Below are 25,299 nucleotides of genomic sequence, written 5' to 3'. Positions count from 1 at the left end.
TTTCTTTTCTGCCCTCTGCCCTCCCTACAGGTTCCAGCTTTGTAGTCCTGGCCAATAATGGATCCTTGAAACCTTCAGATTGGGCACTGCCCTTGGCCATGATAGTCTCTTGAAGAGTTGATTCCCCTCTCCGTAGGAAGACTAAAGAGGATGAGGAAAAAAGAGAACTCTATCCTCCCAAACTTTGAGCCAAAGAAGCCTTTACTTACTGTGGTTCATTAAAAAATAGAGTCATAGAGCTTGGCAAACTGAGGCTCAGGAGGGAGAAGAGGTCCCATGTCAACTGATAACAACAACCACTGGGTAGTGTCAGGTCCTTGACGGGAAGATGACATGCTGGGCCAGAGAATGCCTACATGTTCCAAAACAATTTCTCGTGTTGAACCTGGGTGTTGTCTCTCCCTTTCTGTTCAGGCTTGTGTCCCCCATTGCCTTAGGGGCAAACAACCATGGCTGTGACACTAGTCTCATGCTCCAGCCTCTAACATTGCTGGCCTCTGGCTGCCACCCTTTCGATGATGTAGGATCTAGAGCCAAGAAACATTATGTCAGCTACTCAACAGTATCCATGATCACATGATCACCAATAATTTTATCAAATACTATACATTTAAATGTGTTTTTCTCATTTTAGTATTTTCTCATTTTAGTATTTCCAAAATTAGAGTGCAACTTACAAGAGATAAGTACCTTTGATAGATTGCTTTTATTTTTTAAAAACTTGAATTGATGGTGTGTGTTACAGTTGATGGCATCTTAGAGTTGAGAGAATATGGCATTAAGGTTCTCCTGGGAGGGGACACACACAGCACAGGTACATTTTGATAGATGGTCAGGAGCTTAGGAAATGTGGAAATGAGGATAAACTAATAAGCACAATTGATGCTACTTACTGGGGTGCTTGTTTTATGCCAATTGTACATTTTCTCTAATTCCTAAATAATCCCCACAAGAAGATAATGTGACTTTAATCATTTTTAAACATGTGTAGATTATAGTCCCTAAACCGTAGTCTTTCTCTTTCATAACAGCTTTGTTGAAATTTAATTCACACACCATAAATTCACCCTTTTAAGGAGTACAATTCAGTGGATTTTAGTATATTCAGAGACTTGTGCCTATAGTCTCTTTACCTGAATTTCTTGAAGATCTGGTCTTCTCTTAGATCTGTCATCATTCCTGCATGGTGGATTGTTTCCCTCATGCATTTTGTGATTTTGGATTGTGAGCTTATCTTTCGTGAGGCTTTATACGTGTCGATCCTCTTTCAATTGGATAGCGGATATGTCTCTTGAGAGGGGGACCCGAACCACAGGGTCCAGTGAGGGAATTGGTGGTTCCCCTGCCTGGGCTCCAGCATCCACCCCACAGAGTTATTACATGTGGTGACTGAGGAATGACAAAGACCACAAAGCCCTGTGTGTATGTTCACGTTTTCAGCGATACCAAAGCCATGTCCACACTAGGGCATAAGCTGCCCACGAGCAGAGTTCACCAGTCCTCCTCCTGTGTCCATGTCAGTGCCAGCCTTGGTGAGTGTCCAATACGTCGCTTTTAGAGGAATTAGTCCTCCCCTGGAGATTAAAATAGGACATCTTTGGGGTACTTATTCAGCCTACCTCAGAAGGGATCTCATAAATAGTCTTTTTAGCTTTCTTCACATTATAGAAAAAGAGAAGGAGGTCCAAAGGGGTCTCCTGGCATGGGCCCTCATCCTCTTTCTATCCTACCTACTATCCTGCAAAGAAAGTGTAAGGTTTGGTGGGTACAGAGTCCTAGCAGGAGGAGCTGTGGGAAATGCCAGGTCACAGAGGAGTTTCCAAATAGTCTTCCATCTGGATACCTGAGCCAAGGACGGAAGGAATGAAGGTTCTGTTCTGGTTACGAGTATTTATTGAGTGCCTCTTGTGTACCAAGTGTTGTGTTGAGCTCAGCCACGAGGGGAGTAAGACCCAACACCTACCTAGGGGAGAGACTCCTGGAAGGGGCATATTATACATTGGAAAAAAGGCACAAGCTTTGGAATAGGGCAGACATTGAGTTTGAATCCAGTTTTTCTACTTACTAGCTATAGGACCCTGGGAAAATTAATCTCGATGATCATTTTTTCATTCATAAAATAGTAATTATCATTAATCCTTTATATTACATGGTGAGCATCAAAAACAACTGCTTTGATTTTTCCCTAATCCACTTAATTGTGGACTGTGTAACTGCCAGGGCTCCCGGGTCTCAGTTTACCTATCTTTGTAATAGGAATGTCACTCCCAACAGGAGGGAATTTAGAGACTGAAGGAATTCTTGCTAAACATTTTATGCTCGGTTTTGGCCACTTTGGCAAGAGCTCAGGAAGAATCTGTAAGAAGCCAGAGATTAAGTGAGCCCACAAGCCCTCCCAAACCTTCCTGTCTGCCTCAAGGGGTAAGCGGAGGTTTCACTGTCTATAACCCATTTGTGCCCCCTGGCACCTGGGCTAGAAAGTTCCACCTTGGAAAGTTGTCAGGAGGATTAAAAAACATGATCCATGACCGTGTTTCTTAACCGCTGCACTACTGGCACTTTAAGCTAGAAAATTCTTTGTTGTGGGTATCGTTCTAGACTTTGTAGAATGGTTAGCAGTGTCTCTGGCTTCTACCCACTGGATGCCAGTAACAACTCCCAGTTGTGACAATCAAAGAGTGTTTTCAGACAGTGCCAAATGTCCTCTAGGAGACAAAATCAGTGCAGGCTGAGTTATATGGAAAAGCCCTCTGTAAGTCTAAATGTGTAAGATGTCCTTCTTGTAAGGACTTATCATTACATTATTGCCAAATGCTGACAATAGACTCCCTCGGAGGCAGTGTCCCTTTTAATCAGAGTCCTATGGAGACAGTCTGAGATCCAGTTTAAACAGGAAATTCTGTGAAAACCTTAGCCAACAGGTAAGGCCTGTGCTTTCGAAGAGCACACGCCCTGTGCTGAAGGCAGCGTCTGCTCTGCCTGCTCCCGAGTCTCACCACTGCAGACAGGGCTGGGAGAAGCTAGAGAACCCGTTCTGGGTGCAGCTGCTTTGCCACCTGCTGGGTGGCCCCAGGCAGGTCCCTTTCCTCTAGGGCCTCTGTTTCCCTCTAGATGGACTCTTGAGATCCCACAGTATGTCCACTCAAAATGGCCAGGGATGGGGGCATGTCCCTGCAAGCCCCAGCAGAGTAGCTGGTCTCGAGAGTCTTTATAGAGGTGCAAGGCCATCTGTGTGATTCTTCATCAGATATTTCTGGAGCACCCATCTTGTGTTTGGCTGGGGAAGGGCTTAGACTAGGGTGGTGGAGATACCACCGAAGGCAGTGGCAGGTAAAACCAACAGAACTTGGTCTAGATTGGCCATCGGTGTTGTGGAAAAGGAGGTGTCCTGGCTGGGTCTTAGGCTTCTGGCTTGAGAATGGAAAGGCTGGCCTCGGCCTGAGATGGGGAACATTTCAGATGACCAGGTGTCTGGGGACAAGGGGCATGGTCAGTTTGGTTTTGACTGTGTTTAGTGTCTCATACCTCCCCAGCTTCTGGGTGCAGGTGTCAGATAGGGGGCCAGACACCCAACACTGGGGCGTGGAGAAGAGGCTGGGCTCGAGTTCCCTGAGTAATCAGTCTCTTGCCTGTGGACGCAGCCAGAGCTCTGGGTGCTGGGGAGTGGCTGGAGATTTAGAGGCCTTGGGTCAGGCCCTAGCAAGAGCACCAGCAGGAGGAGGGACTCACGGCAGAGATGCCCTCTACCCTGTTCCACGGGTCTCCTGACTCCTAACCTTGACCCTCTGGTCTTACTCATCGGAAATCTGTTTCTTAGAGAAAGCAACTGGGTCTGTCTTGTGCAGCCCTGAGGAAAAGGATGCTAGTGTAGCCTAGCCCCTGCGTCCTCACCCCTCCCTCTGCATCCCCTTTGCGCTTACCTTGCAGGTACTTGCTGGGGACCTGACCGGCCGAGGAAGCATGCTTGGTCTGCATGGGGTTAGGCTGGAAGTACCAGGGAGCTGACTCTCCGGGAAGGAACCCTTGACTTTCCCAGATGACCTTCAGAGGAAGCCAACTGAGGACCCAGGTCCCCGTGGCCCACAGAGCACCTTCACACACAGCCCAGCAGCAAGGGCTGGGGCCAGGGGAGCTTGGCTTTCACAGGTCACCTGTGGGCCCAGCCCCGGGATTTCATATCCACGTCCTCTTCCAGGGGCTCCCAAAATATGGGCAAAATATAACCAGCATGATCTGGTTATTTCCAGGCTAACAAGCTGGGGCTGAGCAGGTGATCACTCGTGTCTGTGTGCCTGGCACTTGTGAGCATGTGTGTATGTTTCATTCCCATGTGTGTGTGCATGTACATGGACCTATGTTTTTTGCCTCTGTGTGTATTTGTGTGTGCACCGTGGCTGCTGTCATTACTTTGCTAATGGAAATACTGCCACGGATCGCAACTCTCAATTAGCTCCCGGGGCGATCGCTGTGACAGCCAGTTACCGAACAGCAAGGCCTGAAGGAATGAATTAATTTGTAGTACACGGCAGTTAGAGTCACGGGGTTAGCAACAGACTCCACAGCCGGGGATCCTGACTGGAGGAGCCGGGACCGGTAGGCACCTTGCAGGTCCCTGGGAGGTCTCTTCCTTGTGGGCCTGGCCTGGGAAGGGGATCAGAGGAACACCAAAGACCCTCGTTGAGCTCAAGACCACACAGCCTGTCAACCGTCCAGGGCTGCCCCATCCGCCCCCAGGGGAGGAGGCCCCCAGCTGGCACACAGCACGCTTAGAGGCTAGGGTGCCAGGAGCTGGCAGGAGTGGGCCTTCTTCTCTCTCTCTCTCTCTCCCCCTCTCCCTCCAAATAGGACTTCCTAGGAACTCAGTTGGCTGGAGTGGGGCCAGGTCTCCTCTAGGAGGCATTCTTCCCAGGTGAGCTCAGGGAAACCCTAGGGCACTAGGGAAGGACAGAAGCACCCCCTGCCCCACTCCCTCCATATGTTAGTTAGGAGTCTTTCTTTCTTTCTTTCTTTTTTTTCATTTTATTTTTAAGTGTGGTGAAACTCATATAACACACAAATGGCCATTTGATCGTATAGGATCTAGTGGCGTGTGGGACTTTTATGATATTCTGCCTCCCACCTCCTCTCTCCAGCTTCAAACCTTTTTCATCACCCCAGAAGAGTACCACATTCCCTCTGTCTACACCTTCTGGCTTTCAAAGGGAAGAAAGAGTCCAGTGTCTTACATTCAAGAATCTTCCTTAGAGCTTTTCCTCCTCATCAGGTCTTGGGAATAATGATCATCTCTTATCACTAGAATAAATCATGTCCAGTGGGCTGGGCACTTTGCTGAATACATTTGGACACATGATGTCGTTTTCAACAACCCTGTAAAATGGGTTCTCTCATTGTCATACCCATTTCACAGATGGAGATACTGAGGCTGTAGATGTTACCCATGCGTGGTGCCCACGGTCACACGGCTAATAAGTGGCGGAGCTGCAACTTGAACCGAGGTTCTGTGGGACTCCAAAAACCGTGCTCTCCACCTCCACGTTGTGTTGCTTTCTGCATCCCGAAGGCCTCACTTTCAGTTCCGTAGTTCCAGGGACCTGCAGACAGAGCCAGGCAGGCCTCACACCCTCAGCCCATGGTCATTATCATCACGGTCAGGTAGTGGGGTTTTTAAAGGAACAGGGAATTCTAGACTAATGGAAGATGTCTTTGACCAACAGTGTCCAGGGTGAGGAGACGAGGAAACAATTTATTTCTTATCACTGCCTATGTATGATGTACATTTGTCACTGTTTGTCTGCTTCTGGCTGAGATTCCTGTGATTTTCTTCTCTCATTAATGTCTTCTTGTAGAGGCATCATCTCTTTCCGTAATCTACAGTTCAAGTGAGTTCAGGTGTCTATGTTGATGACCAAGTACAAGGAGATACTGGCCAGGCCCAAGTTGCCACTCCGCCATTGTCTCGGGCAGAATGCAGCCGTTGTGAGGGCCAGACAGCAGGATGGCTGTGTGTACCCGTGGGTCCCCCTGACCCGGGGCAGTGTCCCTGTCTTTTGAGCGCCTTACAGAGCAGCAAGGAAGGGGTCTGCTCGGCCCCATTTTCTTCAAGTTTTACTTCCTCACCTTCCAGTTTCATCATACCACCAAACCTCTTCCAACATCTTCAGTAGCCTTCACCCACCGCCTCAATTTCTTCTCCAGCCTGGCTTCCCCTCTCCTGCTTCCCCAGAACAGGATCCTACAGCATCAGTAAGAACTCAGCCATCGCGTCCACAAGCCCTACCCAGCTTCCCAGCAGCACCCGCACCCGCTGGCCACTTCCTGTTCATCCTCTGTGACACTTGTCCCCACAGGTCTGTATGACCTTGCCCCTCCTGGCTCTCCACCTGCCCCTGGCTCTTCTTTCTCCTTCTGCCCCCTAAATTCAGGTACTTACCAAAGTTCTTCTTTGTTTCCCGGCCATTCCTACTTCTTCCCCTGGATGAGTTTTTTCTCGGTCTGCTGGGGCTGCAGTAACAAAGTGCCGTAGACTGGGGGCTTCAACAATGAACACTTATTTCTCACAGTTCTGGAGGCTGCAAGTTCAGGATCAGGGTGCCAACAGGTTTAGCGCGGGGTGAGGTTTGCAGATGGCCGCCTTTTGCCATGTCCTTGACTGTGCAGAGAAAGAGAGAGAGAGAGGGCTCATCCTCTTCTTATAAGGACCCTAATCCCCATCCTGGGGGCTGGACTTTCATCTAACCTAGTTTACCTCCCAAAGGCTCTGGCTGCGCATACCATTGTTTTGGGGATTGGGGCTTCAACATTTGAATTTGGGGGGCACAGACATGCAGTCCATAGCATAAGTCCACTTGCTCCCATAGCCTCAAAGAGCACCTCAAGGCAGATGACTCTATGTCCATCTCTTCCTATTTCCCTGGTTCCAGATTTACAACATATGTATGTTGTCACCTTACTTTTGTGAAACTCTCTCTAAATCTAGGCTCCACACCTTCAAATCCAACCTGAACATGTAGCCAGAGTCATTGCCTCAAAGTTCAGCTCTATGGCACTTTGCTGCTCAGTTGCTCTCAACGGCTTCCCTTCGCCCTTGAGCAAAATTAACACTCCTTACTATAGCATTTAAGGTCCCTTGTAATCTGACCATTAACTACGTTTTAAGTCTTTTTTTCCATGACTTACTTGCTACAACCTTGACATGTTTTAAGCCTCAAACCACTTACCTATCTCGCCTCTGTAAATTTGCTCATTCCCGACCCCCCACCTAGAATATCTTCCCAAGCTTTAAAAAAGTTAATTTTGGGGGCACTTGGGTGGCTCAGTGGGTTAAAGCCTCTGCCTTAGGCTCAGGTCATGATTCCAGGGTCCTGGGATCGAGCCCTGCATGGGGCTTTCTGTTTGGCAGGGCGCCTGCTTCCCCCTCTCTCTCTGCCTGCCTCTGCCTACATGTGATCTCTGTCGGTGAAATAAATAAATAAAATTCTTTTAAAAATTTTTAAAAATAAAATAAAATGAATAAAAAAGTTAATGTTTTTCTGATTACAAAATATATGGAAATTACAGTAAATTGTCAATAAAATCTGTGGGGTCTTTTATTTTATTTCAAAATTTATTTATTTATTTATTTGACGGACAGAGATTAGAAGCAGGCAGAGAGGCAGGCAAAGAGAGAGAGGGGGTAGCAGGCTCTGCTGAGCAGAGAACCCCATGCGGGGCTTAATCCCAGGACCCTGGAATCATGACCCGAGCTAAAGGCAGATCTTTAACCCACTGAGCCACCCAGATGCCCCTGTGGGGTCTTTTAATCCAAGGCATGATATTACCCAGAAAATGCCCCACAGACCCAGTTAACCTCACTTTAGAATTCAGCCCTATGGAGAGCTTGCTTTTAAAGCCTGACTTTGGCTTATAAGGTATTTCCCATTACCAGAACCGTATTTTCTTCTAGTGTTTTTTTCCCCTAAGAACAAAGACATTCTTGGGACGGCTGGGTGGCTCAGTTGGTTAAGCAGCTGCCTTCGGCTCAGGTCATGATCCCGGCGTCCTGGGATCGAGTCCCACATCGGGCTCCTTGCTCAGCGGGGAGCCTGCTTCTCCCTCTGCCTCTGCCTGCCATTCTGTCTGCCTGTGCTCGCTCTCTCCCCCCCTCTCTCTGATAAATGAATAGGAAATCTAAAAAAAAAAAAAAAAGAACAAAGACATTCTCTTACATCACCTTAGTATAATTATTAAAATTAAATGACATCATAATCATCAATTCATTTAACAATGACCTGACACCAGTCTCCAATTCCCGGTTTATTCCCATTTTGGTGCATTGGGCTGTCATGTTTCTTTCCCTCTCCTTTGGGAGAGGGAACTAAAGGGCTGATCTTCTTTAGCTTTACCTCGCGTTTCTTGATCTTGACATTATTTTTTAAGAGAGCAGCCCAGTTGTTTTGTAGTGCCTCATTTTGGGTTTGTCTGATGTGTTTTCCTGATCAGTGGATGCATGTGGACAGGAACCTTGCAGGAGTGGTACCGTCTTCTCAGCGCCTCCTACCAGGAGGCAAATGATGTTGCTTTGCTCCAATATTAGCAGTATTGACTGTGATCATTTGGTAAAGGGATGTCCACCAGGCTACACCACTGCGACGTCACTACAGTTCCCTCTGGAATGAATCAGTCATGTATGGTAAGGCATTTTGAGATTAAGAAAATATCCTGCTCCTCCTCAAACTTTCACCAATGGATGTGAGCATTCATTGATGGCTTCTAGCTCCGCCATCCCTTCCGTGTTTACTACTTGGCTTACCACTACAGGGAAACACTTTTCATTCTTTCTCACTTACTTGTTTATCTATTCAAATCCATATGGTTTGGGGGATTCTTACTTCATTCATTGAGCTTAGATTCGTGGCCATTATTACTAATTTTGATGATCAAATTATCCCAGACTTGGCCAGCCCTTCAAGAAGGTTTCTGTGTCTCCTTTATTCTTTGAGCGGAACTTATGGTCTGGCACCACCAGATGTTTGGGGCCCCTCTTGTTCTTTCCTTTCTCCAAGGAGGCTTCTAGGCCCCATTTGAGTTCACTTATCTGAAGAGCAGTGGTGGGGCACAAAAGAACAATTGTCACGCATCTGTCATTGTCACCGTGGTCCAGCTGGCGTGTGTTGTATTACGCTCTCCTACAGTATTTGTGGTTTAATAATATATAGTAATAATAATAATCTTATTTGTTATCTACACTATTTTCTTTTTTGATTTCTTGGGTTTACCATTTTCTTTTTTTTTTTTTTTTAGTTTTTATTTATGTATTTGACACAGAGAGAGACACACAGTGAGAAAGGGAACACAAGCAGGGGGAGTGGGAGAGGGAGAAGCAGGCTCCCCAGTGAGCAGACAGCCCAATGTGGGGCTCAATCCCGGGACCCTGGGATTATGACCTGATGATGCTTAACAACTGAGCAACCTGGGTGCCCCTACCTTTTTCATCAAAGATTCAAACACACACACACACACACACACACACACTGATATGAAATGTAAACTACAGACCATCATATTGCAAGATGAGACGCTGAAGGATTAGCAAAGTCCTCCTCCAAAGAACTTGACAAAGAAGCAGTCTAGACTAGGAGGTCAGCAAACTACAACCTTCTCCTGGTTTTTTTTTTCTTTTTAGGTATTTTACTTATTTTTTTATTTGACAGAGGGAGAGATCACAAGTAGGCAGAGAGGCAGTCAGAGAGAGACAGGGAAGCAGGCTCCCCGCTGAGCAGAGAGCCTGACGTGGGGCTCTATCCCATGACCCTGAGACCATGACCCGAGCCAAAGGCAGAGATTTAACCCACTGAGCCACCCAGGCTCCTGTTTTTGTAAATAAAGTTTTATTGCCACACAGCCATACTTGTCAGGTCACCTGTGATCGACGGCTGTGTGCGCCCTACTCCATGGGGTAGAGTAGTCACAACAGGTTATGTAGTCCACAAAGCCTCAAATATCTACTATCTGGATTTCTACCAAAAATGTTTGCCAGCCCCTCCTCTAGATGAACAGATGTTGAGAAGCCAAACCAATAAGAAGAGCTAAACATTGCTGAAAGAAATGAGGACCTCCATGCCTATGAATTCAGGCTCCCACATGCGACTGCTTAGAACAGCCTTGCTTCTTCCATGGGGCACAGCTTGTGAAATCAACATGTAAAGTGAAAATCACATACAGTCAGACTCACCCTGGAAAGTCTCCGGAACGTTGCCACGTTGGAGACTGATCACTCTTGCTTACGAAGTCCAGCACAGACAGCCTTGGCAGCATCTACAAATCCGCGTGGAGCATCTCAACACCAAGTACAGGCAAGGTGCTTGGAGCTGCTCTAGGCAGCGTCGCCAGCCCTGAGACCAGCAGGCTCAAATCTGCCGCGTAATCAACTGCAATTCTGAAACCAAATCACATATGGGCTGGCAGTGTTTACGGGGAATAAATGATTAAAAACCCTAGAATAGCACTCCCCCAGAAGCTCTCTCATTTGGAAAATTGCAAAAGGAAATTGAAGAGAAGAGGAAAATGTTTTGCCAACATTTTAGCTCGAAGAAAAGCCCTCTTGAACATATGTTGAAAGAGACTTTATGTTTTATATCTGGGTCTTTGCAAATTACCTCAATTATTAGTGAGCACAGTAAACACCTTCTAACTATGAATGATTAGAAAACTGATTTGAAAGACCATTCCAAATATGTTCGAAATTCCACGCCCCGATTAATACATTAGTGACGAGGCACTATTTCACACCCTTTGGATTGGCAAAATGTAACTTGGATTACGAGTGATGACTGGGATATGGGGAATTGAAAATACTTTTCCATCGCTGGTTGGGATGGAAGTTAGTAAACGCTCTTAGGACTGATTTGGGAGTGACCAGTAAAGGTAAAATGTACCCACCCAACCAGTTCCCCAGCAATTTGTCTCGTGGTTAAACACCCAGGAGCAGCAGTTCTCAAAGTGGAATCCCAGATTCCTGGGGATCCCTGAGGTGCTTCCAGGGGACCTGCAAGGTCAAAGCTATTTTCCGAATGATACTGAGACGCTGTTCCTCTGTTCTGCTGGGTTAACATTGGCACTGGAGGTATGAAAGCAATGGTGGGTAAAACTGCTGGTACCTTAGCATGAAGCAATGCAGGGGCCCTAACCTGTACCAGCGTCCTTGTATCCCACACTGCCATGCACTTTGTAGGGAGGAAGACAGTTCTCCTGAAGAATACTCTGGAGGGACAGGGAATTTTAATCTTTAGAAATCTTGAGGCAGAGTCCCTATCTTTATAATAGTCCGTGTGATGAAATGGACCGCACCTAAAGCCCTCCTGCGGAAAGCTGAGGCATGGGGATCCCTAGGGAACACACGTGTGTCACTATCTCAGCAGAAAGGTGAACTGGCCGCTTTGTCCGCAGAACACGATTCTTCCTCGACAGAACAACCGACAAGCAATGGTCGTTTGGGCTTCGAGATCTCTAGCAACTCTTTTCCCCAAACTGAAGGGAGCCTGTCGTGTCACGGACAAACAACTGGTATTATTTGTTCCCAATAATAGCATTTGAGCTCTCAAATGTTAGGACACTTAGGTTTGCCCCTGTGAGTGGGACAGCTGCCCACTACTAAGGCTTTTTTGAGATCAGAGGTGATATCAGTGAACGAAAATTTTTATATTGTCTAATGAAGTGTGCTAACATCTGGAAGATCTGTAGGACCAATGTTTTCCCTAATGATTAGTGTATGATGTTACAAAAATTAGGAGTTAAAGATCCATTGGAAGTACAAGATAGATCAATGCATCTTAACATAGGAGTATAGAAAGTTCACTGATACGATTTGATTGTATCAAACTGTAATCATTGTAATCAAATCCCAGTGCAGCGGATTTTTTTTTATTTTTTTTTAAATTTCTTTTAAGTGTTCCAGAATTCAATGTTCATGCACCACACCCAGTGCCCTCCTTAATACCCACCACCAGGCTCACCCAACCTCCCTCCCCTCCAAAACCCTCAGTTTGTTGATCTTTAATAATCATTTGTTGAGTTTGGGTGTATTATCAGAGAATAACCACAATTACCTGAACAGTACAACCCCCTTTTCCAATTATGTGTTTTATAAGAGGACAAGTTTTTCTCATAGATTTCTACCAAAACAATGTAGTGCAACAGACACTAAAGAGATTTGTGAAAATGAAGAACATTATTCATCTTACCATATTTATCTTGGAAAACAGTTATTTCTCATAAAAATTTTTATATTGACATGCAATGGGTTTGTCATTATTTTCCATTAATTGGTAAATATTTTTCAAATTCAGCTTTCATTTATCATGGTAAGGATGATACCTATTGATAGATATCAATATTTCCCTTAAGGAAAAGGTCCTTGGGGTCATCAGTGATTGTTAAAAATATAAAGGCATTCTGAAATCAAAAAGTTGGAGAAGTGCTACTCTAGAAATCAGTCTCTTCTACAACTACAAGGAAAAGTATAGAAGGAAGTTCATGGGGCATCCCTTGAAATAGTGGAAAACCTGGAAAGAGCCGTCTTCCAGTAAGAGAATGGATAAACTGTGGTCTAGTGATACAAAGCATATGGATTAGCAGCTGAAATGGATGAATTAATCTGTATCTATAAACATGGACAAGTTCAAAAAAATCACAAGGTTTAAACAAGTTGCAAGAAACTATCAAAACACTTTGATACTTTTTATGTAATTTTTAATTGCAAGACAAAATTACTGATGGAGACATATGTAGTAAATGTATTAAAAATATGTGGGAGGGGGAGCTCCTGGGTGGCTCAGTTGGTTAAGCAGCTGACTCTTGATTTCCGCTCAGGTCATGATCTCAGGGTGGTGAGATTGAGGACCCCCAGCCCCCACGTTGGGTCTCCATGCTGTGTGTGGAACCTGGTTGGGATTCTCTCTCTTCCTCTCCCTCAGCCCCTCCCCCCACCCATGTGGGTGCACTCTCTCTCCCCCCTCACCCCCCCAAAAAATGCATGGGTGGTACACCTGACTGGCTCAGGTGGTAGAGCATGTGACTCTTGGTCTCAGGGTCATGAGTCCGAACCCCACACTGGGCATGGAGCCTACTTCAAAACAAACGCATGGGGATGATTTACATTACCTTCAATATAGATATTTCCCTGAGTATAAGAGAGAAAAAGCTAAGATCGTAAGGCCTATACCCTATAATGTTATAAAATTTCTTAAAAACTATAAGTTCTAAAGTGAATGAGTTAAATGAGTTGAAGTGCATAGGAATTTGTTTATATTGGGGAGCCTGGGTGGTTCAGTCATTAAGCATCTGCCTTTGCTTAGGTCATGATCCCAGGGTCCTAGTATCAATCCCTGTTGGGCTCCCTGCTCAGTGAGAAGCTGCTTCTCCCTCTTCCACTCCTCCTGCTTGTATTCCCTCTCTCTGTCTCTCTCTGTGTCAAATAAATAAACAAAATCTTAAAAAAAAAAAAAAGAATTTATTTATATTGTTTTCTGTAATTTTCTGTGTGTTCCAAATATTTTGCAATAGAAAACAAAGAATCTTTCTTCTTTTCAATACATGATTTATTTCAGAATAGAGGTCGATGATTTTGTTCTATAAGTACCTGTCGCTCCCCACTCGCACTGAATCAGGGTTAAACGTGTATTAAAGACTGTCATTGTAACCTGTGTCAATTCTTTCTCTGACTGGGGAGCCCTTGCAGCTTTGCTTGCCCGTACAATTGCAGAGTAGAATGTAGAGGGGAAGCTTTTACTTTCTCTGTACTGTTTTTTTTTTTAAGATTTTATTTATTTATTTGAGAGAGAGAGTGTGTGTGTATGAGTGCAGGGAGGGAGAGGGACAAGCAGATTCCCTGGTGAGTACAGAGCCCCATCCCAGGACTCAGATCGTGGCCTGAGCCTAAGGAAGTCAGATGCTTACCCTAACCGACTGAGCCACCCAGGTGCCCCGTGTGTGTGTGTGTGTGTGTGTGTGTGTGTGTGTTTTAAATGAAACTCTACACCCCAAATGGGGCTCCAACTCAAGATCCTGAAGTCAAGTCCCATGTTCTACCGACTGAGCGAGCCAGGCACCACTGTCTGTACCATTTCAGCTTTTTATTACAGTAACGTTTTATCAGGAAAAAAATTATGTATGTTTCCACTGAAAAATAGCAAAAAGTTATGTCTATTTTCACTTTTAAAATAGTATTGAGACCATGCTCTTTATTTCACTATGGAGACTGACATTTTTCATTAGACCCTGAATGATTTTTCTGTGTCATTAATTTTCAATAGCACTTTTTCCTGACTGCCTAATATTCCATCATACAAAGTGCTGTATATTTTGAAAAATCATTCCTGTGCTTTTATTCATTTTGTCTGCTTCCAGGGTTTTGCTCTGACAAACAGTATTGTGCTACATTTCAGTTGCACCTAGGTCATCTTGACATTTGATTATGAAGCAGTTCGGAACGTATCACTCCAAAATACGCCATTTGGGCACATCCGCTATTTTGAATTAAAGGCACTTGAAAAACAGCAAATACAAGAAAAACATTCCAACTTTTCCTCTTTTTCTTGAAAGTAGATATATTCCCATAGGAAAGGTACCTTTCCTATACCAGTGGGAAGGTAACATTCTTATCAAGAACAAGAAGTTGAGACAGAGAGAATTCTACCCAAACAGATCTCGTGGAAATAACTCTCAGCTTTCATTTCCCTGCCCACGTCATTAAGTCACCGTTCCACAATTGCCTCTCCTCCTTCAACCTAATATAAAAGCAAGTAGATTTCGCCATTTCTTTGGGTCTTCACTTCTTATGAAGTCTCCCACGTCACGTAAAATCGGATTAAATAACTGTACGCTTTTCTCCTCTTGACCTGTCTTATGTCAACTTAATTCTCAGGGCCGGCAAAGTAAAGGTAAAATTTGCCTGCCCTACAGTTATTTCCCGAAATCTAAACTGTGTGACTTCCCCTTGGGCAAAGAATTTAGCCTTTCTTAGCCCCAGGCAAGGCTGGAACCCATTCCAACCAGGGGCAATTTTGTGATTTTGTACATTTGGCGGTATCTGGAGGCGTTTTTTGGTTATCACAGCTAGAGGACAGAGAGACTGCTGCAGGCACCCAGTGGGTAGAAACCAAGGATGCTGCAAAACATCCTCTCATACATAGGACAGCCCCCACTACAGGGTTACTGGGTCCAAAATGTCAGTCAATCTAACAATCTTCCAAAAGTTTGGAAAACTTGGAATACAGTGATCGCTAAAGTGCCTTTGGGCCCTGAACATTTCCGGGGACTTCTGGAGTGACTCACTGTTTGAGTCCTGGAGGAGGGGTCCTTACCCCAACTTGGGAGCCCCTGAGGAGGACAGGCCAGAGCATAGAGGGTGTTTCCAAAATTTTCTGATTGCTCCAATCGCTAGGGGTACTTGTTAACCACAGACACTCTCCCCTACTTCCCAAGTCCTTCCTGGGGGGGTGGGGGGGAGGGTTCAGGGCAGGGCCCAGGAATACATACCTGTAACAGGAGCCCAACAGGAATCTAATGAAAACTCAGGTTGGTGGGGAGGGTCCACCCAGCTCACTATCAGAATCCCCCAGGGGCTTTCTAAGCAAGGCTGGGGGTGGGGTTCTGGAATCTGGGCAATTTTGTTGTTTGTTTAAGCTCCCAAAAGTGCTTCTGATGAAACCAGCTTCAAAGTTTACATCAGCTTTGGGAGTTCTCTGTGGGAGATGCCTGTGCACTCATTCGTTCGTACATTTATATTCAAGGTGCTAGCATTGAAGAGACGAGTTAGACACAGAGTCCACCTGCAAGGACTCAAGATCTAGTAAGGAAGGTGGACCCACTAGCAACTCATTAGCAATTCCGCTGCCTTTTGAGAAGGTCTGAGCAAAATTCTTCTGGAGCACAAAGCGGAGAGGGACCCGGCTGTGCCTAAGGGCTTCAAGGAGGAGGTGAACCTTCTAGTCTTAAAGGATAAGAAGGGAACCTTAGGGAGGAAAAGCCTGCATTCTTGACGCCACAAACAGTAGTGGGATGTCTCTTGGCAGGCAAGGGAGGCAGCAGGTCCAGAGAGAGGGTGAGAGGGGACTTGCCCTCTCCTGACTCAACATTTTTCTACCACCATTTTTCAACCAGCTGCACAGCACAGCTGCATTTTCAAGCATCTTTGAAAGTGGGTAATGCAAGCAATTTGCACGAAGTCTCATTTGTCCAAAATTTGAAATAATGCGGGTCCTACTTTGTATCAATTTCTACAGGAAAGTTAGTCCTGAACTCTTTGAGTTTGAAATTAGGAGAGGTTTTCAGGAATGCATCCCTCACATAAAATCTAGCCTGCCCGGAAGTGAGCACCTGCTGCACACCGGGGATGCCCCCACCCCACTCCGGGTTCCAGAGAAGCATAAGGCTCTGCCCCATCCCTAGTCCTCCTCCCCAACCCACGTAAACTTTTTTTTAAAAATTAAAGATTTTATTTATTTATTTGACAGAGATCACAAGTAGTCAGAGAAGCAGGCAGAGAAAGAGAGGAGGAAGCAGGCTCCCCGGGACTCGATCCCAAGACCCTGGGATCATGACCTGAGCCGAAGGCAGAGGCTTTAACCCACTGAGCCACCCTGGCGCCCCCCCGCCCCCGCCACCACGTAAACTTTTATGTGAATCTGGAGGTGTGGGGGTGGGGAGGGCAGGTGGAAGACGCTGGGAGGAGCCCAGCAAAGAGAGGCAGCCTGGGGCCTGGTGGGGACAGGATGCACGGCTGGGGGAGGTACACGGGCATTTCCAAGTTTTTGGCATTTTCCAGAGAGGCCTCCAGAGCAGAGAACAATGGGCAGGAGGGTTGGAGCGGCCCTGCCGCCTAAAGCCAGGCTTGCCCCTTCCCCTCCCTCTGTTCTTGTCCTGGAGCACCGGCGAGTGTGACTCTTGGCTGCTTATGTCAGTCAGTAGGTATCTATTAAGAGTCTCCTATGTGTTGAGCGTTGTTCTGTGTGCCAGGACCACCTCAGGGAACAAAATAGACCCGAATGCCTGCGTTCTTGTAGGAGACCGATCATAAGCAACATCAACAGGCAGTTTACACAATACAGCAGGTGGTAAGTCCACTGGAGGAGAGCGGTGTCTAGGGAGCGACAATGAACGTGGGTAAGTGCGCTTGCGCGAGGGTGTGTGCTTCGCTGCCTGGGAGGAAAGGCTTCCCTTTGATATCTCACACACCCGTCTCCACGCCTGTTTACACGTGTGTGTCCGTATGAGTTTTTGCCATGCTCTGTGAGTGAGTTTTTTTTGCCACCGTCAACTCTTCTAGGGGCAGCGGCTATCTTCTCTCTCTGCCACTGTCCTTGAGACCCAGCACAGGGTTGGGCCCTTTGCGAGCCTTCGAAACTACTTTCTGGGTGAGCAAAGGAAAAAGAGATGAGTACATAAACAAAAATGGAATGAAGGAAGGAGGAAAATAGAAAAAGGGTCCTGCGTCTTGCCATCTGGAATTTGGGCATCTAAGCCGGATGTTAGTCTTTGCAAGGTTGCCCTGGCTTGGCCAGGCAGAGACCCTCCCTCTTCACCCCCCTTCCCCCGGAAGAAAAGGAGGTGCCTTGGGAAGGGGCGAGCCCAGGGTAGGGCGGGGGAGGGTTGGGCTGGGCTGCAGGGTGCGGAGGGTGCGGTGGGATGGGGTGGGGTGGGGCGGGGCGGGTAGAGGGAGGGAAGAGCCGGAAGAGCAGGAGGGGAGAAAACAAAAGATCAATAAGGACCATCAGGAGGTGACAGCAGCCGGCCGGGGAGCGCTCCTCCCTTGATTAGAATTCATGAACTCCCTTCTCACATTAAGTCTTTATATGACACCTGGCCTTTAATGCAAAGCTGGCTGCGAACATTAAAAATTAAAAGCCGAAGGTAGGCTACATCCATCTCTGGGAGCGCAGCTCCCCTCCTATCTGAGGTCTGCACGAAGCTATTACACATTGATAAATTATTTTGGGTAATAGCCGAGATATTACATTGTTTCTGAGTGAAGGTAAAATCTCTCCCCGACACGGGCATTTATCAGGAGTGCCTTTCATCTTATTTATTATGGGCCTGGTGAGCGCGGGACTGCAGGCAGCAGGGGTGCACGCAGGGGTGCGGGCTGGACCCCCTTCTCCCACCTCCACCTCTCCTCCCTCTCCCTCTGGCTCTCCCTCCTGGGCGACTGGTGAGCCTGTGACAAGTTAATTATTAACTAGAGTTACACATTTCCCCTTAAAAGGGGAAAGGGAAGAGAGAAGCTTGGTTATTGAACAATCATGGGATGGAGGGGGTTTGGCAGACACTCTTTGGTCCCACCTGGTAAACTGGACTCTAGGCCCATCCCCATCCTCCCCAGGCCATGGTGTGGGTGCAGGGTGGGGGGGCGGGGAGGGGATCCCGAGCAACCCTCCCCGACCATTCCGACAGCAGGCAGCCAATCAGAGCTGCCAAGCGTCGGCTCTGGGAAGGGACAGAGGCCTGGAGGTCTTCACCTGCAGCCCCCTCCCAAAACGCACACCGCAAAGGTACATCCTGAGAATGCGTGGCTGTCCCCTGCTGGCGGAGTTCCCAAAGTCATCTCTGCTCCTGCCCTTCCTTTGCCCTTTCCAACCTCCACACCCTCAACCCGGCCTCCTCGGGGTCCTCTGTGCTAGCAGTTTCCAGAAGAGACAGCCTTTGGAAACCGGGATGACGGCAGGCAAGTCTTTATAAACGTTCCTAGTCTCTGTGGCCTCAACTGCAGTGGGAATGTGACGGGACTGCCGACCTGCCCCTGGGTTTCCGTTGTAGAGCGTCCGGTCAGGACTGGCTGGGACTCAGTGTGGGACTTTGTGGGGTAGCGTGTGTGAGCTTGCTGGTTGACATGTGCCACACAGAGTATCAGTTGCCAATAGGGACCATTTGGTTAGGGATGCCTGAGGGTCATCCACCATATTCCCTTTTGGAAAAAACCTCTCTTCTAGAAATGTTTGCCAAGTGCCTTCGTTTTCCAGGCACTGCGCTAAGTGCTGACTAGACGGGAGTGAACATAATGGACAGAGCTCCTGCTCTCCAGCTGTTCACATCAGACGGGCTGGCCTGCTGTTCTCCAGAGGGGAAAAGCAAGTGCTTATGGTGGTTTTGTCCCCAAGGGCAGGCTGGCTCGCTGGCCTGTGGTCTGTCAGCTTCATCAAGTGCATGGCACGCAATCAGTGCTCATGGTCTTTGGAATGGGGGAATGGAAGGCCAAAGTAGCCAGTGCCATCCCCCGGGGACACAGGCAGAGGCTTGCTGAGTCTCACTGGCCCCAAGGTACAGTCAACCTCTGCTTTCTAGCAAACAGAGGCTGCCGGCTCAGCTCAGAGGAATGGGCCAGCTCAGAGCCCCAGGCAGGTCAGATGACCTCCAGTCAGAAGGAAATTGCCCGTTGTTGCTGGGTATAAGCCAGGCACTGAAGTCCCTGCTCCTGCCTGTGAGCCAGAGTGATTGTCTTCTTTCTGGAACTTCTGCCTGGTGACCAGAAATCATGGCACCTGCCAACCAGCAGGAGAGGGAGGGGGAGGGGAAGGGACACACACTCTCTCTGGGCCCAGCTTCCCCCTCAACCTGGGAGGTGGTCCATTGCAGAGGCCAGCGGGGTGCTGGAGGAGGCTTGGGGCAAGGTGAGTCATGCTCTACTAGCCTGGCCAGCACCTCCCCTGTCTCTCCTGGTCCCTGGCCTGCCCACTTGAACTTGGATGGAACCATCTGACTGCTTCTCAGTTTAGGCTTCAGCCTTGCTGGCTGTCTTTCCAGTATCCCAATTCCTTTCCCTGCCAACCAGGACCAACCCCACCCCTGCACCCCGCCACCCTTCCCTAAGTCCAGGAAGGATGCCTGGCCCCTGACATGGGGTGAACTTGGGCATCTCCAAGAGCACCGGCACCTGTCTGGCTTCTTTGAGGATTTAGTTGTCAGGCTGAACCAGCTCCTTCTCGACGGGGGTTTTCTTACTAGGAGAGACAGGAGTCTGAAGTGGGCAGTCTCAGCCACTGTTGCGAGCTGTTTCCTCTTCTTCCTTATGCCAGATACCCTGCTGGCCACAGTGGGACTCAGTGCTGCACACTGCTGGGCGTGGGTCTTACTCCACAAGTGGAACGAGGCAGAATAAAGGCTGAGATGCTGCTCTAAGAAGATTGTGTAAAGTGAAGGGAAAAGAAACGCCTTCTAAGATTAGCTCAAGGATAGAGTGATAATAAATCACCATCATCACGGTTATAAGAGCAGCTAACACCGAGTGTACACTCTGTGCCGGACCCTGTGATAAGCATTTACTTACCCCAGCGAGTGGGTTACAGAGGCTCAGAGGAATCAACAATGAGAGGCAGAAAGGGGATCCGAACCCGAGCCTCACTCCAGACCACACGCTCTTAAGCATTACTCTGGGAAAGATCTCTGCGACCAGCCACTCCATCTCTCCCACAAGGAGACTTTGTTTCCTTACTCTCCAGCGAGGGAAACCCATCGCCTGGAACCTGGCAGGGCAGGGACTGGATTCTGAGTACACTAATTCCAGATCCAAAGTTTTTCTCTACTGCGCCTCCTGTTCGCCAGGTACGGTTCTCCCTTCCTCTCCCCAGTCCCTCCAAGGCCGAGGGGGATCATGATGAAGGCAGAGAGAGAACCTACAGCCTGGAGAGCGGGGGTCAGGATATGAGCAAAACGTTGCCAAACAAGCCAGCAGGCACTGCCTGGAGCCCCTGGGAGCTGCAGGATGCTGGTTTGCCTAACGGAAGCCAGAGTCAAGAGGCCAAAATAGCAGCGGGAAATAGGGAGTGTGCAGGGGTGGGAGGCCCAGCCAGGTAGGTCAAGGTTCAAGAAATCCATGAAGGCGGCGGCCATGAGGACCATGGGCTGAGGACACTTTGGAACAGAAGGTGGCAGGGCCCAGGGTTTGCTGAGGCAGGTAAGATCCCAACAGGCTTGAGTTAGAAGCAACAGAAGAAAAAGGTGCCAGCAAAGGGCAAAGGCAGAGGTTTGGAGGCAGCAAGGCCTGGTGGTGGAAGGAGGCGTGTGTCCTAGTTATTACAGGGGAGAACACAGAGGCAGCCATGTTGGAGGCAGGGGTGGCAGCCACGGGAGTGGGGGGTGGAGCGGGGGGCGGGGGGGCTTCATTGCATGGTCAGCTCAGTCCACCCAGCAAGCCGTGAGCCTCGCCTGCTGGGGGAGCTCGGAGGGCTTCTTGGTTTCCAGGTGAGAGTTGGGAAGGAAAATGTCCAGAGCATCTCAGAGGTCTTTTCTCACCTTAGATAAATATTTTCCCCTCTGCTATTTTCACAAGTAACTGTCATAAATATTTAACTTGTATTGATCACTTTTTTGTCAGACTGTTTTTTTTTTTTAATGGAAATTTGTGTTGAGATCCAGACCGCACAGGAGCTTGAATTTTTAAGGACTGTCTTTGAAATCCGGGGGGGGGGGATCAGAGATAATAAAAGGATGTAATACGGCTGGAGCTTCCACTACTCCCTCTCTGCATAATATAAATATAAAACTGATTTTTAAAAAGTGCTGGTAAAGAGGGGGACATGGTAGAGGGTATCATTTATCTTGAGTTTACCTCTCATCAGGACTTGCCGGGGTCCTCGGGAGGCTCTCCATCTCCAAAAGGAGGGCTGCACCCCAGTAGGAAGTGTGTTCCTTACTTCCCCCCTTGGAGAATACAGAGGCAGGCTTGGAAAGGGAGTTCCCTCATCAGATTGGCAAATGCATCGCAACCATTCCTGATGCATAAGCCCTGGGCTTGTTGCGTCTACAGCCTTCACTAATTCTGCAACTTCCTAATCTTAGCAATATTTCAAGCTGCCGGGCTTTAGGCTTGGCCCTTTAGAGTTAATGTTGCTCCGGGGGGTGGGGGGCGTGTGAGGAGGGGTGATGAGTTCCTGCAATCCCAGTGCCTCTGCACCCAGAACCTGGTACGGGGGCAGTGGTCAGAGGGAAACAGAGGGAGAGAAAGATATCAAGTGTAGTAATCAGAATGAAAAATGGAGCCGCGGTTACTTTAAACAAGAGCTAATTCATCACAAGAACGAGTGGATAAGTAGCTGAGTTTCAGGCGTTCAGTGAGTTCCCCGTTCTGCTCCAAAAATTATTCCACCCCTGTCCGCGCGCTCCCATAAATCATCCCTTCTTCACATCAGCTCCGATTACCAATTACTCCTGCCTGTAACACGCATTCCTTGCCCAACACCATCTGATGGGGCCCTGCCTTTTAATTTTACAAATGCCTTTCTTCCCCCCACTTTTTCTCTCTTCTTTCTCCTCTGGTCTCTCCCCTCCCCCAGCCTCCCATTCTCTCCCTCTCTCCTTCTCTCCCTGTCCTCTGTCATCTCTTACTTGCCTAAGGCGCCTCCTTCTCCCTGGGGCCCCTGACCACCTGGCCACCTGCAGGGGTCCCTTGGGAAGGGAGGGAAGGCCACCTCGGGGAGCTGTGACCCCCAGAAGGCTTGGGGAAGGCATGAGAGGGGCACATGTCACATCCGTCCCTGGCCTGCTTCTTGGTCTGCAGACCTGGATGGAGTTTGAGTCTACGTTTCTGACAACCTGTTGGAAAGGGCTATCATTTGTCCCTACGGGGACAGTTTTCCCACCACCCCCACCCCCACACCCCAGCACCTGCCAATGAGGACAATGGTCACTGGAATATTTACCGTGATCTGTGTTGGCTGCTGGCCATGTGGGAGCACAGAGGTAGGTCTCTGCAGGGCTCTGATACCCCTTCGAGGAAGCGCTGCCTTCTGGCTCAGCTTCCGCTCCAGACACAGAACGACCCAGCACTGTGATGCCCAGCCTTCAGTAGACTGGGGCACTTTCTCGTTTTTTGCCACATGGACCATGTGTTCTTAAAAATCAATTGTCCATTGATTTTGAAACTTAACTTTGACTTAAGCAAAAATTCATGTACTCATGTGTTTGAAGTGATGGGTCTATTTCCCCCGGTACCTATGAAAATAAAAGCTTAGCTACTAACCAATGAACATAGCCCTATCGAGCAGTGCCTGCCCGCATACTACACGTTGGGCTTCACTCTCTCCATGATAGCAGGCAGAGGACCAACACACAGAAGTCAGAGCAGCTTGGGCTTCTGAGAATGTCCATTCCTCACTGCCCATTCCCGGCCCACCTCCAGGGACTGAATCAGGAGGCTTGGCATAGGTCCAGAAACCCGGAGTTGGAAAAGTCCCCCTGGGGGCCTCTGCCCCTGCTTTTGGAAGTATGAGTCTAGCTGTACTTCAAGCCTAATCTGCTTTGTGACCTTAAGATAATCGCTTCTTTCTCCATATCTCAATTGCGTCAGCTGGGAGAATCCTAGCCGTGATACCTTCTGGAGGTCCGAGAAGACCCTAACTGGACAAACGAAGCACAGGATGGGTTTTGAAAGGTGCCCAGCTTTGTTCAGGTGGGATAGGGAGGCATGGCTTGCTACCTACAGTGGCTGCATGGGGACCGGACCCACCCCCGCCAGCCATGGACTTCTGTGTGCTGACCTGCAGTCCCCATCTGGCCATCTGTTTTGATTGGCTTTGAAAACTACAGATTCCTATGGGCTTGAGAGCCCCCAAAGTGGATTCCAAGCGAGTTTCATGATGGTCATTTAAATCCAGATGTGCATGGGGTATGGAGATACCAAGAGTCACCCCGAAGCCCAGGGTGGGCGCCAGAGTGGGGCCATGCAAGGGTGTAATGGGCGATATTTAAAGAGGCCCCCACTGTCAGGGGCTGGCCCTGCTCTTGCACAAACCCAAGGTGAAGGCTTCCTTAAATTCCATGCCCTGGTGTCTGCATGGCTCTGCAGAAGCCATGGTGTTCCTGGATGCAAGTCCTTGTAGGGCAGCGTGAAGTCAAGAGAAAGACCCCAGAGCTAACTGAACGTCCAGGGGAAAAGGCACCATGCCCAGGGCACGTCAGAGCCTTTGGTCTCTGAGGGGGCATCATTCATTCATGGTGCACCCAAGGACCTCTGGGCATGGCGATGTGGAGGAACCTGCCCAATAAAAGGAGAGGAAAGAATTTGAGCTCAGAGCTGCCTGTGTTCTTTCAACTTTTCCTTTCTCACACAGTGTTAGTTAAACGAGAACTGATTCCATCTCACGGAGGAGGCAGACAAGACCCAAACCCCTCCTGTTTTCTCTGCACTTAATCATTTACCACTTTTAAATCACTCACTGCCGAGTAGGGTTTTAGGTCGCCGGTGCTCATTTAGACTCCTCACATCCCTCTGCCCGTCGAACATGACCCACTAGGCATCCAGACAGACGCAGCAGAAAATTGTGAAACTTCTTTTTGGGGATCTGAGAAGCCAGTTGGGAAACAATTAGCTAGGGCTGAGAATCATAGGGGCCATTGACAGCAGCAAAGCCAAAAATAATAATAGAGTAATAATAATAATAACAACAATAGCTACCATTTATTGAAAAGGTATTTCCAAATGTGATATAATCGAATCCTCACAGTTACCCTATGAGTATTACTGTAACCCTGTAAGAGTGGGAAACTGAGCCATCCAGCAACTTGGTCATGATCCTATGGTCAGAAGTGGCAGATGGGATGGAAATCAGGTTTTTCCAAAGTGGCCAGTCTCCCTTGACTGCTCCATCTAGAAGGCAGAGGCTGCTGGTCACAGGAGGAAAATCACCTCATAACCACTTAAATAAGTGACATTGTTCATTCACTGTTTTACCTCCTGCTCTTTTATTTCATAGTCAGCCTTGGTTGATGGAAGGCAGAATGTCTCCATGTCCCCAGTTTAGTAAAGTCCGCCCTTCCTGTGTGTTTGGGGAGGGGAGCCCAGGGAGGGGAGACACAGTGAGGGGGAGACCCAGCGCAGTGGGGTGTCCAGGAGCATCTGCATCTGAGTGAGGCTGTCTAGCGTGGCAGTTCCCCAAGTGCGGTCCAGCAGCCGCGCCTGGGAATTCATCAGATCTGTAATCCTTGGGCCCCAGCCCAGCCACACTGAATTGGACACTGGGGTGGGGCCCCGCAATTTGAGGTTTAATTGGGTTTAGTAGTTTTCAGCTATGGCTGCGCATTGGCACCACCTGGAGAGCTTTTTTTTTTTTTTTTTTTTAAAGATTTTATTTATTTGACAGAGAGAGATCCCAAGTAGGCAGAGAGGCGGACAGAGAGAGAGGGGGAAGCAGGCTCCCCACAGAGCAGAGAGCCCAATGCGGGGCTTGATCCCAGGACCCTGGGATCATGACCTGAGCAGAAGGCAGAGGCTTTAACCCACTGAGCCACCCAGGCGTCCCCCACCTGGAGAGCTTTAAGAAACACCAGCACCGG

General features: G+C 48.2%; 2 long non-coding RNA genes across 8 annotated transcripts in view; one reads left to right on the top strand and one right to left on the bottom strand.

Moving 5' to 3' along the window:
• LOC309866160 overlaps positions 1–25,299 on the top strand; it is a 204,353-nt gene that overhangs the window by 142,258 nt on the left and 36,796 nt on the right. The gene's annotated exons all lie outside the window — the stretch shown is intronic.
• On the bottom strand, positions 3,941–10,360 carry LOC309867431. The gene is made up of 3 exons (XR_014313171.1): positions 10,211–10,360; positions 6,431–6,649; positions 3,941–6,232 (listed from the first exon to the last, which is right to left on the bottom strand). It is a non-coding gene; the product is annotated as an uncharacterized lncRNA (long non-coding RNA).

The sequence above is a fragment of the Mustela nivalis genome, assembly GCF_964662115.1.
Source record: "Mustela nivalis genome assembly, chromosome: 6".
In the NCBI taxonomy this organism is placed as follows: domain Eukaryota; kingdom Metazoa; phylum Chordata; class Mammalia; order Carnivora; family Mustelidae; genus Mustela; species Mustela nivalis.
The sequence above is the reverse complement of the archived record's forward strand: the minus strand, read 5'-3'. Positions and strand labels throughout refer to the sequence as shown.